At 41.8% G+C, this 16,556-nt stretch overlaps 2 pseudogenes; one reads left to right on the forward strand and one right to left on the reverse strand.

Annotated features, from left to right (window-relative positions):
• Positions 1-1,246: 1,246 nt before the first annotated feature.
• Positions 1,247-3,245, forward strand: LOC122349181 (annotated as a pseudogene).
• A 1,196-nt stretch (positions 3,246-4,441) lies between these two features.
• Positions 4,442-14,671, reverse strand: LOC122349192 (annotated as a pseudogene).
• Between the last annotated feature and the right edge of the window lie 1,885 nt (positions 14,672-16,556).

The raw sequence follows: 16,556 nt of genomic DNA on the forward strand, positions 1-16,556 counted from the left end.
GAGGTGAGATCGATTTTAAAAGTATGGAGGATTCGGGAGAGGGACAACAAATGAGAAAAAGACTCTCTGACAGGAGCATCATGAACCCTCTGGAAGTGAGAAAAGTGAAGGTGACCCATGGACACACACACACACACACACACACATACACACACACACACACACACACACACACACAGCGACTGCAAACAAGCACTTAGCCACACTTAAATATGTATAATAATGTCATTTCATCAGACAATAAACAGGCGCCATGTATTGCAGAGGTACAGCGCAAGTCTGTGTATAATCTGATCTGGCCTCGCTTTTATTCATTCGAGACGGACTAAACATGTTTAGAAGTTGATATTAATAAGACGATACCTGAAGGAGATCTCGTTTCTCGTTTATTGAGCCTGCTGGTTGATTTCCCGACATTCGCCATGAAGCCAGGCCTCAGTCACGTCGATTTACACGGGTTTATAAAGTTTACACGGATAGAGACCATCTCTGTTTACGGCGATCTACTTCCGCGTACAGACGCGCTGCCATAGCAACCGGTCCGCGGCGAGACGCTGGAAACAAAGCGATGAGCAGCGCGATGAAATAATAATAATAATAATAAAAAAGTGTAATAAAAGTACGTTTTAAAGATGAGGTTCAAATAAAAAAAAAAATAATAAAACAGCACACAGTTTTATTTAATTTGCTTATTCCATCAGTATCGTAACACTGTTTCGTTTTTGTACAACAGCATATTAAAAACAAACTCCTACAAAATATTTGCAATTACGTAGTTGCTTTCATATTTCCTAGTAGGCTTACCTATTAAAAAATACAAATATATTAATTATTAATCACCATCGCGGCATTATGTTTGGATCAAAGCATCACGCATGCCATTCATGCAACAACAAACAAACAAAGAAACAAAACAACAACAACAACAACAACATATTTTTACTTTATATCTTCACGACTGCAGACGAACATTAATTCACTGAGAGACTGTTAACTTAAAGATGCTTCTCTAATGCATAAAAGTAAAAAGCCACTTGTATTGTTTTGTAAATTATTTGCACAAGCATAACATTTCCAACGATGAAGGATTTTTCCTTCTTTGATATACATATCGCATGCATTAATACTAAATGAATATAGGCTATTGTTTTTTCTTCTTGCCGCTTTCCATTGACATGCGTTGAATTAAAACCTCCTCTGACCCAATTAAAGGCCAGGCAGCTGCGGGCTGTAATCATTACGAGAGATGGCCCATATCACCGCGCACCGCTCCGGGAAACGTCTTGTTCCTCTCGGTACATGGGCGGCGCTCCTGTCAATCACAGCCACGACGCGCGCGCGGGTACATAAGCAGCGCGCCGCGAGCGCACCGCAGCATTCTCCCGAGCGCATCCGATCGATACAAAGCAGATCCGCCTGCCTTCGATGCGCCCCGTCATGGAGCAGAGCGTCAAAGCGGCCGCAGCCCTGCAGCCCGGCGTCCTGCTCGCCTACAGAAGCGCGACCGGGTTCGGCGTCAGCGCGCTCTCCAAAGCCGGACTGGGGATCCTCAAACTGGCCACGACGCAGCTGAAGCAGCAGGAGCAGAAGGCGCGGGTGGCGCGCGCGTCCAGCCTGGACAAAAGGTCCCCTCTGGACCAGCTCGCCGCGCTGGTCTTGCACGGCAACGCGCGCCTCCAGCCGCTGGCGGGCGAGCCGCACGCCACCAAGCCGCAGAACTGCAGGCGCATCGTGGTGCTCGGCGCGCCGCGCGTCGGGAAGACCTCCATCCTGCGCCGCTTCCTGCGCGACGGCTTCGAGGAGCGATACGAGCCCACGAGCGAGGACTTCCATCGAAAACTCTACCGAATCCGCGGAGAGACGTACCAGATAGACATACTGGACGCGTCCGGGGAGAGGAGCTTCCCCGCCAAGAGGAGGCTGTCCATCCTCACCGGTGCGTAAAAGTCTCTGCGCGATCGGTTTTGAGTGCGCTCTTCTTCCTTCAGATCGGCGTCAGAAGAAGAGCTAGGCTTTATTAAGCGTTCTGCTTTCTTGGAATCTTGTTTCTGGAAATATTTTATTTGCATTTATTTGCGCGCTTAAAACGCTTGGGACGCACTGCTTTACGCGGCTCTGTGAAGTTTTCAAAGCTAGATAGCTCATAAAAAGTTATTTGTGGGCGAAAAAAGTGAATGAATGCACTTAAAATCAGAATGAATGCGTGTCGAAATCATTATCCAGGATTCAGTTCAGGTTTTATATAGATATTAACCTTCTAATTGAACAAAGAACAAAAAGTAGACGCTTTATGGCTATTTTTTATTCAGTTAAAACATGAGCCAATCATCATCATGAATCTCTATAAAGCTCCAGACACTGACCCGGTCTCTTCTGTGTTTCAGGAGACATATTCCTGCTGGTCTTCAGCGTCGACGACCGAGGCTCGTTCGAGGAAGCGCGCGCTCTTCACGCCGAGATCCTCGCGGCCAAGACGGCGCTGCACCGATCCAAGCAGAAGGCGCGCGCGCCCACGGTGGTGTGCGCGAACAAGGTGGACCTGCCCTCGGAGCGGCGCGCGGTGTCGCGGACAGAGGTGCTGCGCGCGCTGGGCCCCGGCTGCGCCCTGTTCGAGACCTCCGCCAAAGACTGCGTCAATCTGGAGCAGGTGTTCGAGGCGCTGGCGCGGCGCGGCGGGCTCCCCCTCGAGACCGGGCCCTCGCAGCACCGCAAAGTGTCCATCCGCTCGTACCAGGCGCTGCGGGCGGCGGCGTGCGACGCTCCGTGCGGCGCGCTCTTCCCGCTGGCCCGCAGACCGAGCTTCGGCACGGACCTGCGGCTCGTCCTCGGGCCCAAGGCCGGGAGAAACAGAGCAAAGCGCCGGACAGGTGTCGATCCAGTGAAGCCAAGCAGACTCTCAGCAAAAAGAGCATTTGGTGCTTTCCATCTTCTGGAGATGTTCAGAATCATCTGGAGAGGAAGAGCAGTCATAAGCAGCATGCAGCCAACAAAACGCGTTATTCCTTGAAGATATTATAAGGAAAACTTTTCATTTTGGCCATATTTCGCTTATTTTTAATTTTGTTATTTATTTCGTGTTTTTCCACCCAGGTTTTCAAACAGCAGTAATCTAACCAACCCTACCGAAAGCTTATTTATCAATTCATCATTTCACGAATGTACTCTTATGACTGCTTTTCCGGTGCATTTTAAGAAACAGGCCATAAAACTTCATTCTCACCGATTCGTTTCGATTCTACTCGGTGCTCGAGAACAGAGAAGCGTCTGGGTAAGCTTCAGGCCGGTGGAGACCGAATGAAACTACACCGTGATGAAGCCCGAGACGTGAAGAACCGACTCGTTTCCGTCTCTCCTTTCAGATGAAGACCCGCTGAGCTCGTGAGATGCTGTGTATGACACGTGTGAAGCTTTGAAATAAAACGCTTTGGTAGGAAGCTGGCGTGGAGTCTGGTGCTTGGGTGGTGTGTGATGAAGCAGAGGAGTGTGTCACGATGTGGAGATGAAGAGCCTTGAGAAACCGATCAAAACCACCGTATTATACGTCATTTATTAATTAGCTGTTATGCTATTAAAAAGAGAAACATGGTAAAATGCATCAAACGTTACATTGGTGACTTGCTTGCGAATGTAAAAAAAATGACTTGAACGCTAATGCAATATATTTTGTGCTTGAACGCTAATATAAACTATATTTCTATATCATGTACATTACTAATAAACGTACTGTGACCGTTAGCAGACATCTGTGAGCATGCAGAGTGTTTATTATTACTGTCATTTAAAATATGCAATCGTTTAAATATTTTATTTGGGCTATATATTAGCTTTTGGCTGGCAAAAACCGTTTGGGATTCCCTGTGTTTATTATATATTGTATTATATATTTACACTGCACACATAAAACAGGCTTCTGTCCAGCTGAAGGTCAGTGGATATCAGCGTAGAGAAAACCTACAGCGTCTGCATTAAAGGAAGCTGATTATGACACGGTTGCATCACTACATGTGTTTCATATCTGTTTTGCATTCGTTGGGTTTCGAGGTCTGAAGGTTTCTGTAGGGTTCTGAAGGGTTCTGAAGGTTTCTGAAGGTTTCTGAAGGTTTCTGAAGGGTTCTGAAGGTTTCTGTAGGGTTCTGAAGGTTTCTGAAGGGTTCTGAAGGGTTCTGAAGGGTTCTGAAGCGAGGTGGTAAGTACTCACCTGTATCGATGTAATCAAATGCGCCAGGGGTCACGTATTGAACCTGCTCTGGTGCCACGTCTTTGAAGGTAAGAAAGCGTGGTGTTTTTGAGAGCGGGAAGAGCTCTTCTGTGTGTGTTTGTGGACGGATCTGCTCGGTGTGTGCAGGGTTAGAGAGAGAGAGAGAGAGAGAGAGAGAGAGTCTGGTGTGTGTTTGTACACCGGCTGACATTTACCAGAGAGGATACTCAGAATTACAGCTGTTCAGATCTGAGGACACAGGTCTAATACTGAAACACTGACCGACTGACGGGACGAGGATTCTTGCTTCACTTTATAGACATCATCCTTACTGATGCTTTCATTGACCCTGAACATGAAGTATGATAAGGCATACAAATGAAGCATGCAAGTATGCATGAATATGTTCGTATGGAATACATTAATTTCCCTAAATGCTTAGTAAACACCTAAAAAAGCTACTGTTAAAATATATATATATATATATATATATATATATATATATATATATATATATATATATATATAGAAATAAAAAAACAACTTTACATTAAAACTTATGAAAAAAAGTATATATGTAAGAATAATAAAAAAAAAAATATATATATATATATATATATATATATATATATGCACACACCTTTCATCAAAATTGTTTTAAAGCCAAAATGCAGCCAAACTTTTCTTCAAATGTTTACAATATATATTTTTATATATATATATATGTGGGACACAGAGGTGTTCTGTGATGATTTCAGGAGACATTCAGAGCACAGATCTCACAGAAGCTCGGTCAGAGCTTGTTAAAACATTCAGACCCGAAAACAAAGCGTCTCCATCACCCGCACACCTACACACACATCTGTATCTGAGCGCGTGCGTGTGTGTGTGTGTGTGTGTGAAGGTCGCTCACGTATAAAGCAGGAGCACAGAGAGAGAGAGAGATAGCTCTTTCATCAGGAGACTTTATTGAGTTTTCATTTGAAATCGTTTAAAACGCTTTCTCGATCCTTTGCAATGCAGCACGCATGCGCACAACAACTAATAATTAAACAACTACACCAAATGTGTATTTTATAATATATGTAAATATATTTTGATAACAAATAGCATTTTTTTCTAAATATATACATGCACGTGTTTGTATTTATACAGAATACATATGTACAGTATACGCACATTATGTAAAAATGATTTACTTTTATTTTTAATTGCAGATAACCACTTGATAGCACTTAATGTAGGCAAAAACTATTTATGAGCTATATAAGATATCTCAGGACAATAAAGGCTCATAAACCGCATATTTGAGTTCTCTGATGTTCGGATCTTATTTTGTCGGCATCTCTGTTTTGAATCCCTAAATGACATTTTCTTTCAAATTTCGACACAAGATATCATCACGTGATAATAGTAGCGTTTCTGTGGAGATGAGCTGTCGGCATGGCAACAGAACCTCTTCTTTGCGGCACGCGTCCTCGTGCAGGGTCCTTGGTCGGCCGCGCAGGTGCCTGCTTTTCTTCTCGAAAAACCCTTTGTGGAGAAAAACGGTTTTCTGTTGTGGGGATCGAAAACACGGCGTTCGTGGTGCAGACAGAACGAAAAGAAGCAGACACGCTTTTCTAGCACCTAGACTAGAACTTTTACTGGACAAAGAACGTTTGACCCGGCAACAAACACAAAGTCCTCACAACCTTTACTTGGTTTTTTATGAACAAGACAGAACGTTCTCAAAGCACAGAACGTTAGTATAACTTTATTAATATCTGGTATGGGCTTATGTTGTGAGAACAGTGAGAAAATACTCAGAGACTAACATCCTGGGAGCGTCTTTATGTCTCAGTGTTATCATCGCTAGAGAAGAAAACAGCATTAGAAGATTCAAAATAAACCTTCAAATGTTTGAGAAAAAATAATGTGGTGTGTTTTATGATTTTATGACTTAAATTTGTTTCCCGGGCACATTACAGAACATTGAAATCATAGGAATTGAGAACACATTTCTGAATTTAGCTCTAAAATTTAGACTCATATTTGTTTTATTAAACATTTTTTTAACAATATTCATTTATTTTTGATGGAAGGTGAGCTGCAAGTGAAGTTTTGTTCACGTCAGCTGAAAGTGGTGTAGACCACGGCCAAAGCTGGCTGTACTTTGGTTTTTATTTATACTAATGGTTGCCAGTTTCTTTACTAAAATATCTATCTATGATCTAAAAATCACTAAGCTTTCATCCGAAAGATGTTAATCTGTGATCCAAGGATGAACAAGGCTTTACAAGTTTGGAGTTTGCACTACATTTTCATTTTTGGGGTGAAGCAACCCTTTAAAAACGAACATTACATGCATTGCAAGCCTTAAAAAAATCGTGCAGGAGTTCATGACACCATGTTAAATGTCAGTAACATTCACGCCTGTCTGCTAAAAGAAACGTTGAGCCATCTGTCTGCGCTTGTCCTCGCGCCGCCTGATGAGAAGGTTATTAACTAGGCCACTGAACCAAACAGACGAGCTAAAAACCAAGTTTGGAGGCTGTAAACGGTTCTGGTGTTTCGCTGGAGTGGTGGAGGTGTATAGAGACGAGACGGACAGGTGTTTGCTGGAGGAGAGGACTGGCACGCAAGGCCAGGGAGAGAGATCTTATCACACACGGCCCGTGGGAAGACAGCAAAGAGGCGATGAAAGCGAAAAAGAGAGAGGCAGACGGACGTATGAGAGACGAGAGCTTCTCACGAACCCTGCTGAGAACATGGCTCTGGGTCTTCATGCAAACAAAACAAAAACAGACGCTATTAAAATCTCTATGTATTATTTTACACTGTATGTTTTCAAAAATGCTAACTAGTGACGGAGGGCGTTGAGTATATATATATATATATATATATATATATATATATATATACGCATCTTTATTTATTACATGGGTCTAAATAAAATGCAGACTGGATTGGATGCCTGCACTTATCCTTATGTTTTGTCGAGACAGATAATGAGCTTTTTCATGCTGATAATTTCCACTATTTTCTGTTGTAGTTACCGAGCACACAGTGGTTTTGCTTTGCTCTCTGTGTTTAACGGCACGGCTCACATTCAGTCACGATCTGTGTCATTATCCACAGCGTCACCGTAACGAGCAGCTTCCTAAAACATCCCCGATTTAAACCCCGAGCGCCGCGCTCTGCCAACGAAGTTTGTTTGTGTAAAACAGACCGAAATAAAGCCTCCGCTGGATTTAATGTGAGATATTATGCTATAATCACCTGATGAAAACACCATTGTGCTCGACGGCTCTCGGCGGAGACACGCGCTTGAGAGTCGCGTGGAGATCCGCGCCTTCGCATGAAAGAAGCGATTGAACGCATCAGATATTCAGTCTGTTTGAAAGCAGCTCATTCAGCCGCAGGGTCATGAGGAACATAAAGAGGAAACATATTAAGACAAGGCCGCCTCGCCAACTCACATCCTGCCTGACATCGGTTTGTTCGTAACGAGGCTCCGTGGGAGATCTGGGTCGGCCAAGGCCGCCACCGAGATGAAGTCAAACCAGATAAAGTTAAGCAGAACTTCTGTTTGCATTCACCGAGCATCACAAGCGTGTCGAGGACCCCAAGATGACAGATAACGAGCCTGGATTGGTTGTGTTTCTAGGATTTAGCGAATCGCTTTTCTTCTTACAAAATGTCCGTCCTGCTTTGATGCTGGTCTTGACTCTCAGGTTAGATCTCTGCAACGTCTCGCTTCTCATGTTAGGTGGCACTGTTGTATACAAAAAGTGCAATGTGTTGCTCTTTCTTTATCCTTCAGGCTGTTAAACTCACAGCAACCCTATAATATCGAAGCCATCCAACGTTTAAAAGTCTCCTCACGGTTGCTTCAATGAGGACATGAACTGATTTTTAACATTAGGCGTTTGTTCTTTAGTTTCTGTATGAACACCAGCTACTGGAGATTTTCTCAAGGCACCTTTTCTCAAGGTAAAGGGGTTGCTAGTAATTAAACTGCGTAAACCTTAAAAGTCAGGGTAAGCTTTTAAGGCAAGGCTCGCTTCATACACGGCGCTTTACGTAAAGCATAAAAACGAGGAATAAAAACAATAATAGAATGATCTAAAAATGATTTCAAATAGAATAAAAAAACGATTATGCATGAAAAGCTAGCATGCTACCTTGAAACGCTGTCATGTGACTCGTTCTGCGGCATAAGATGGACTTGAAAACAGAAAGTTTGGCCACACATGACCAGAGACGCAGGCAGAAGGTGTTAGACCTTTTTCTTTTCGTCGAATCAAAAGATAGCTGAGCTATGTAAAAATAGGCTGTGTCTGGATAACAGCGTCCATCGATCCCTTTGAGAAAGACCTTTCTTTGTGTGTCGAGCTTTTTGGTTCAGACAGGACGGGACGGGCGTTTCTTCTCATACGTGCTGCGCCAGCGCCGCTGACATCCTATAAAAGACCACCCATCGATCAGTGTGTGAACAAGGGCAGAGCGTGGCTGACGGGGTCACCAGGGCTTCAGGAGACTAGGGAGGATTAAACATTAAAAGCGTCGTTCTAATGCACCAACTCTGATCTGAGAATCGTCAGGAAAACTCACGTTGTGTGTGTGAACACGACAGATGTGTTTGACTTTCTTTCTTTTATATTCATTCATTCATTTCATTTATTCTTCATTCAATTGGAATCGTTTATTATTGAATATTTTTTTAATATTCTATTGCATCCTAATCACTTATCATGCAATCATGCCATTTACATGCTCATTGATTATTCATGTATATTAGTCATTCACGTTATATTATATTATGCTTATTATACAAGGGCTGTTAGTCTGCATACAGCCCCGCCCTCTTGAAGACTAGGCCTAGTGTTTCACAATTCATCCACTAGAGAAAACCCTACAGCATTAAACGGCTTGAAGGTCAATCAGGTTTACTGTAGCAATTGCCTTTAATAGAAAAACCAAAACAAAAAAAAAAACACACTGTTAATAAAATACAAAAATACTTTTGCATGCAAACACTGATACAGTACAGTACTGTACTTTTGATAAAAAAAAATAATTAAATGCTGATATGGCAATAAGTTAATATATACCATTACTTCTCAACATTAGTTTTTTTGCAGTAGAACACATACAGATATATAATAGTTTATTCTGAAAATATACTGAAAATAGCCAACTGGATTAAACAGAGGCAAATTTCTCAATTCAAATCTCTCACACACACACACATGTTTGGGTTTCCATGTTTTATGGGGACTTTCCATAGGTGTAATGTGTAATTTATACTGTACAGACTGTATGTGTTATTATACACCTAAACCTTACAGGAAACTATTGGCAATTTCAAATTGTCAAAAAATGTAATCCTGTATGGTTTATAAGCTTGTTTCCTCACGGAGACCTAAAAATGTACCGGTATTCCTTTCCTTGTGGAGATATTTGGTCCTCATAACATGATAGATACCAGGTGTGCACACACACACACACACACACAACAGAGCGTTAAAAAAAGAAAGCTAAGACATCAGTCCAGGATAATAATAGTAATAGTAATTATCTCACAAGGGGGTCAAAGAGAACAAATGAACATTAATGTGGGTTAAAAAAATGTAGAGTAGCTGTGAACAGATGAGTTAATTATTAGCTATCAAACAGTCGCTCATTAAAGGCTTGAACGCAGGTGTTTTTGCTGGTCTCTAGCGCTCATTTGACGCTGCTGTAGATCACCGATACGTCTTCTACAGTCTGAACATTAGATTGCCTAAAACATAATAATAAAATAAAGAAATAATTAAAACCAGGAGCACAACAGTGTTAAAGCTCAGATCTGTGCTGGTTAAGTAGTTTTTCCTCACCTCCCGGCAGCATCAGGCTGATGAACTCTTATATTATCATACTGACATTCATCATGTTCCGCTCTGTTCGTCTCTTTCTTTCGGTGATGTTGGACCGTTGCGTACTGGATGTCCTCGGAGTCTCTGGATTCAGGAGTCTTTCCTCTCAGTTTTCTGGGTTTCACACTGGCATACAGAGAGTCCCTGACTTTATCAGGTTCAGAAAGAGGCCTCTGTGACACGTCAGAATAGAGTTCATCCTGGAATACAAGACCATATATAATAAAGACAAACTAATCAAGGAGCAGCTTGTCCACAGAACTGATGCTGATGGTTAAATGCTGGGGTTATCGTTTGTTTATTAGTAAAGCATAAGTTTTGTTTTCATTGAGTATTTATGTTTTTAGAAATAATGGAGGATTAATCGATACTAGACCTAGCTGTGTAGCTGTGGGCGTTCGGTTGACCTCTAAATGTAATGTAAAGCACAAGTATATTTCATTGATTCACAGAGTAGCGATTTAAAAGAGAATTTGATTTTAATTACAATTATTTATTCCTTACACTCCTTGCTATTGATTATACAGATAGACAAACTGTCACGTAAGAGGGGTCTGAGGCGTATCCATATGCAGTCTTTTTATTGAACAAAGGCATGGTCAAAACAGGCAGGCGTCAAACAGGAATATCGAAACAAGGCAAACACAAAATCCAGAAACGGGCGAAGGTCAGGTCAGGCAGCAAACAATCAGAACAACGGAAGACAGGCAGGGTCAAAACTAGGGAAACCAGAAACAATAATCCAATAGCGATCTAACAACAACAGGCGAACAATGCAACCTGCAACTTGCTACAGTAGGAAGTAGCAGCAGAGGTAGTGATCGTAAGATCACCAAGAGGTCAGGGCTCCTCTGATGGCTTGGTGACATAGCCCCCTCCTAATGAGCAACTCCTGGCGCTCCATAAAACAAACAAAACAAAACAACACTGGGAGCTTGGGAAGGGGTTCGGGAGGAGTCAGCAAACGGAGTCCAGGAGAAAGAGACGGAGGGAGGAGCCAGGGAGAAGACAGGAGGAGTCTGGAGCGAGGCGATCCAGAGCCCAGCCATGAAGGTTATTGGTGGAGTCAACGGAGGGAGGAGCCATGGAGAGGTAGCGGTCATCAACCCCATGGGGCCGACCGACCAGGCCGCGGAGCAGGTGGTCGAGGAGACTGAGGTGGAGAGCTGAAGAGCCAGGGTGACACAGAGGCGCTGGAGGTCCTAGGCGTGCACCGCAGGCTTCTGCGACTGACGCCTGGGGGACAGAAGGACGCGCGGAGCCAGAGCGACAGAGGACTGAGGTGGAGCCGGGGGAGGGAGGAACCTGACAGAGCCGGAGGGATGGAGGGCGAGGCGGCTCTGGAGGAGAGGAATCCTGAGGCGACGGATGGTCGACGACTGACCAAGGCGGGCCGAGAGACGATGGAGCCTGGTGAAGCTGGTGGACTGACGGAGCACGGCTGGAGAGGAGGGAGCTAGGAGCCTGAGGAAGCCGACGGGTCTACAAGCCGAGGTGGAGTCTGGGACTCGGAGGCGGGACGGTGAAGCGAGGGATCAGGGAGTAGCAGCAGAGGGAGTGATCGCGAGATCACCCAGAGGTAAGCGCTCCTCTGCTGGCTTGGTGACACAAACAAATATATACACATTCAAACTGTAAACATATGAATATTCACAATAAACTGAAAGAATAAGTTACAATGTTTGAGTTCTTCTATTTTCTTAGTTTTGTTTCTTAGTTTTACTGTAAGATTAGTTTTCACCCGTTGTCTGAACGATTTACCTGCTTCGCTATGGATCTTCCAGGTTTTAACTCTTCTTTGTTTCTTTCTGTTAAAATCAAATGTAAAGAGAGAAAATATGAATTCTGCAGGTGAGGATTATTAATAATCAAATATTAGCTATTTCTACTACTCTCGGAAAAAATTGAACTGTTTGTCGTGGATCAGTTGTTTTTACTGAACTCACATTATAAACAGGATGATGATGATGATGATGATGATGAATAATCCTCCTCCAGATGCTGCTGTGATCACAATCACATTCTTACCGTCACCAGGATGAACTGAAAGATGAAGATGATGGTGATTAACAAACTGATGAATGATGTGAAGATACAGGAGGTGTTAATAAAAGCTTCACCTGTGACAGAAACAGCGTCCTGATCTCTGAGATCCGTGTTGATTGTGAGCCTCACAGTAGAAGCGTCCACTCTGTAGTGCACTGAAACTCTGTCCAGATCCAACAGATGAGCTTTGATTCTCCTTAAACCAGAAGAAGTTCAGAGCAGGTGGGTTTGAATCACTGCTGCAGATCAGAGTCACTGAATCTCCCTCACTATTCTCACCAGATCTATTCATGAACACTGAGACGTTCCTGGGTGGGTCTGAAACAGACAAAAATCATATCAATAACAATCATTAAAAAAAAATGTAAAATGAATGTAATGTTACTGAACTCACTAACTCACACATGACATTTGAAATTGACAGCTTCAGAGTATTTCACTCCATGTTCATTGATGGACTTGCACTTGTATTCTTCACTGTGATCAGATCTGATCTTTGAGATGTTGTAAATTCTTCCAGATCCTACAGTTGTTCCTCCTTTAATCCAGCTGATTTCTGCAGGTGGGTTTGAATCACTGCTGCAGATCAGAGTCACTGAATCTCCCTCCACTATTTCAGATGGACTGATGGACACTGAGACGCTCTTTGGTGGGTCTAAAGCATAAAACACAGACATAAATAAGGTTAAATAAGTAAATTAAATGAAGTTAACAAAAAGACAAGAAATCATGAGGCTATAAATATTTGAAATAAAGTGAATTGTTTTACTAGGTTCTGATTCAATTTATAAACATACACTGCAGCATGTTAGATTTCACTGAGTTTCACTGAGAATGTGGTTTAAATGAAAACTCAACAGAGTTCTTGAAGGGAGATGAACATCTTAAAGATAGAAGTGCAGCAGTTTCTCAGCAGTGATGCTAGTTTTTATGAATCTGTCTGAGATGTAGTGAAGGACGATCAATCACACACATTAGGAGAATAAATAAATAACTAGAGATGACTTTTGATGATTTGGGTCTCTACAGAAGAGACAGAAGGCCTTCAAAAAGAAGAAAAAACAGAACAGAAAGAGGACGAGAAGAAAACTGAGGAACTGCTGGAGACCGTGAGAGATCTGTTGTTACTACACCAATATGAACGTGTTAAATGATTCTTGAGAAAAGTTAAGAGGTTTATTGAGATGAATGAATTCAAGTCAAAGATAAAGAACAGTCTTTACTTACTCACACGTGACATTGAGATAAACCTCAGGAGAGATGTAGATAGTGTGTTTCTGTAGATCACAGCTATATCTGCCTGCATCCTCTCTTCTGACTGACTGCAGCAGGAGTATATTGTTTCTGTCTCTTCTCTCAGTTAATGGCTGTGAGTTTCTGTACCAGATGAATGTTGCTCTGTCAGTCAGAGCGCAGCTGCTTTTATGTCAGACGGACTGAATCTCCCTCTGTCACTCTCTCAGGAGACTCCACCTGAAGATCTGAACACAACACACACATTATATCATACACTGATTATTATTCAAGAAGAGAGAAACCTCATCAGAGTCACCTGTCACAGTAAGAGTCACTCCTGGTTCACCAAGCCATTTATTTTTATCAGTAGTGAATCTGAAACAGTACTCGTGTTCATCTTTCTGTGTCACATGACTCAGTCTCATGGTGCAGCTCTTCTGTTTATCTCCCAGATACTGAAGCCTCTGACTGTATTCAGGGTCCTCAGACAGATCTGGAGGCTCTACATCCTTTACAGGGTTTTTGGTCCAGAACACTTCCTCTATCTGATGTTCAGGAGGGTATGTATAAGTGCAGCTCATTATCACTGATGAGTGTTTTAGAGCACAGATGTGTGAAGGACTGTATCTCACAGACCAATCATCACTAGATACACCTGAAACACAGGATTCATCAGTTAAAAGATAAAAATGTTGTTTCATCAGTTACAACAGACATGAATATAGTTACAACGTATTTAATTATTGTATAATTTTTTTTAAAGGTACAGGAGGATATCTTGGAGAATGCTAAGTTTAGCCTGATAGCGCTGAACATGAATGTCCCGCCCTCCTGTCCAAAGCCACGCCCCCTGAACGTTCTCTCTATCAGAGACAACTACAGATAAATACAGATAAACACATTCAGACCACTTCACTTCATCACTTCACTCTATCACACACCCTGAGTAATGCGGTCAGTGTCAGTCTTCTTTGCTAGTTTCAACCTGACGCAGTTAGCATTTTCTCGTATTGAGCCACATTGTTTAAATAGAATTTGTGCGCTGATCTGAAATCGAGTTTTATTCAGGTGCAATTTTGTTGCATTGCTATTTTGAGGAAAATAGACTGCGTCATTAAAACCTGGTCTAAAGTCACTGGGCAGTAGATTTTAAGTGTGTTAGTATAGACAAGTCCACAATGTGTGTAGACCCTGCTCTGGATTTCTTGTGTGTTGAGTGTTTGTGATGTGAATGTTAAAGAGACTCACCGGGAATCATGAGCAGAAAGATCAGAGGAAGACGAGGAGCCATTCTGACCGACATCAGCAGAAAATACATCTATAATACAGCATTGATCAACACTTACAGTCATAACTTGTACTTTATGTACTTATTCTGTGAGAATAATACAGCATATGTGTTCATCTATGTTTTGAAGCTCATATCATCTGCAGCCATAAACTGAATGTTATAAACTGGTTCTGATCTGGAGACTAGTTGTTTAAACTTCTCAACATGACTAGATGCATGTTTAAACTATCACCCCATCCCACCATATGAGCTTTCTACAACAGTATCTAAAATTTCTCACATTAAAAAAATCAAATCAGTTTCTAAAAGTTATAATATTGTTTACATCTCACGTGCACAAGCAAAGATCAACTGCAGCCAAATGAACCAATGTTTTACTGTAGTAGAATAGATCTAGACTGATTATAAGCACACTGTTTAAAAGTCCATGCAGTGTGCTATCACCCCATCCCATCAAGAGGTTTACACAGTAGTAAAACTACACTATTTATTCAAATAGTGAATTGTAGTAAAATAGTGATTTACAGCTTTGTGCGGTTCAAAGGCCTTTTGAAAATGAACCATGGTTTTACTGTAGTAGTTTGATGGATGTATATAAAACAGTTTTAATACAAAGTCCATGTTTTAGCTTCATTTGTGACTTACCAAGTTTAACTGTAGTAACTGTGTTATTTAGATGATTGTTTATTTGTAGTAAATGGCCGTGGTGCTGTAGTTTTGTGTGTGTGTTGATGTCACGAGCGCTCTGATGGTTTGTGTGTGTGTGTTTAAAGGTGTTCAAAACATCTGTGTGTGTGTGTGTGTGTGTGTGTGCTGTGTGTGTCACTGATCTCTGTGTGTGTGTGTGTGTGTGTGTGTGTGCTCTCACTGTGTGTGTGTGTGTGTGTGTGTGTGTGTGTTCACTGCTCTGTGTGTGTGTGTGTGTGTGTGTGTGTTCACTGCTCTGTGTGTGTGTGTGTGTGTGTGTGTGTGTTTTAGTCACTATGTCATCAGTGTGAATGATCAGAGAATGTTGCAGAAATAAACACAGAGAGCAGAAGCGTGAGAACGGAGCAAAGAAATCAGTCATAAACAGCATGCTGGGACATCAAAGAATTAAACACACGACAGATAAGATCCTCAAGATAATCAGTGTTGAGTTAAAGACTAATAATGTGAGTTTATCAGCTCTATTCAAATCTACTATTAGTATGTTCTTTTAAACTAAAAATAAGAAACTACACTTTTAGACAAATTCTTATGTGCTTTTCAGAAATGGTCTCAGAAATGTCCTTAAAATGACATTATTATACTTGACTTATACTTAAAAGGTCTATTAGAGCTATGTTTGTGCTCCTAGAGTCAGTGTTTTCATTGTTATATGGTAGGGGGCGCTAGCGCTAGTCTTCTGGACTGAACTTACAAAAACAAACACACACTCAGTTTACTTCACTGTTTCTAAATATGAAATGAAGTGCTTACAATGTGCCTTTAAAAGGAGTGAAATAGCATGAAAACATTAAGCACATAAGAATAAAACACACCCTATGCTAGTAGTGGCTAGTAGATACAACCCTCTAAAATGTCATATTCATACACCAGACGCAAACGTTTCACAAATCTAATAATAATCTTCGTTTGACTGCTGTGAGGAAGTTAGACAAGATGATCAGGTGATGATTGTGGTTTTTCGTGATCATCTTCATTTGAACTGAATCACTGAACAGAGATTAATCCCTGAGTTATGTTTCTAAAACACATAACTAAAAAAACTATAAGAGGAGGGTGTTGTTTTAGACACACAGATATCAAGAGTCCTTTTGAGAGAGATTACCCAATCAGTATTTGTTAGCATTTTAAATGGGTTTCTATAAATCTGGATATTTCTAGCTTCATTTGAAGAAGT

This window comes from Puntigrus tetrazona, chromosome 1, assembly GCF_018831695.1.
Source record: "Puntigrus tetrazona isolate hp1 chromosome 1, ASM1883169v1, whole genome shotgun sequence".
NCBI lineage: Eukaryota > Metazoa > Chordata > Actinopteri > Cypriniformes > Cyprinidae > Puntigrus > Puntigrus tetrazona.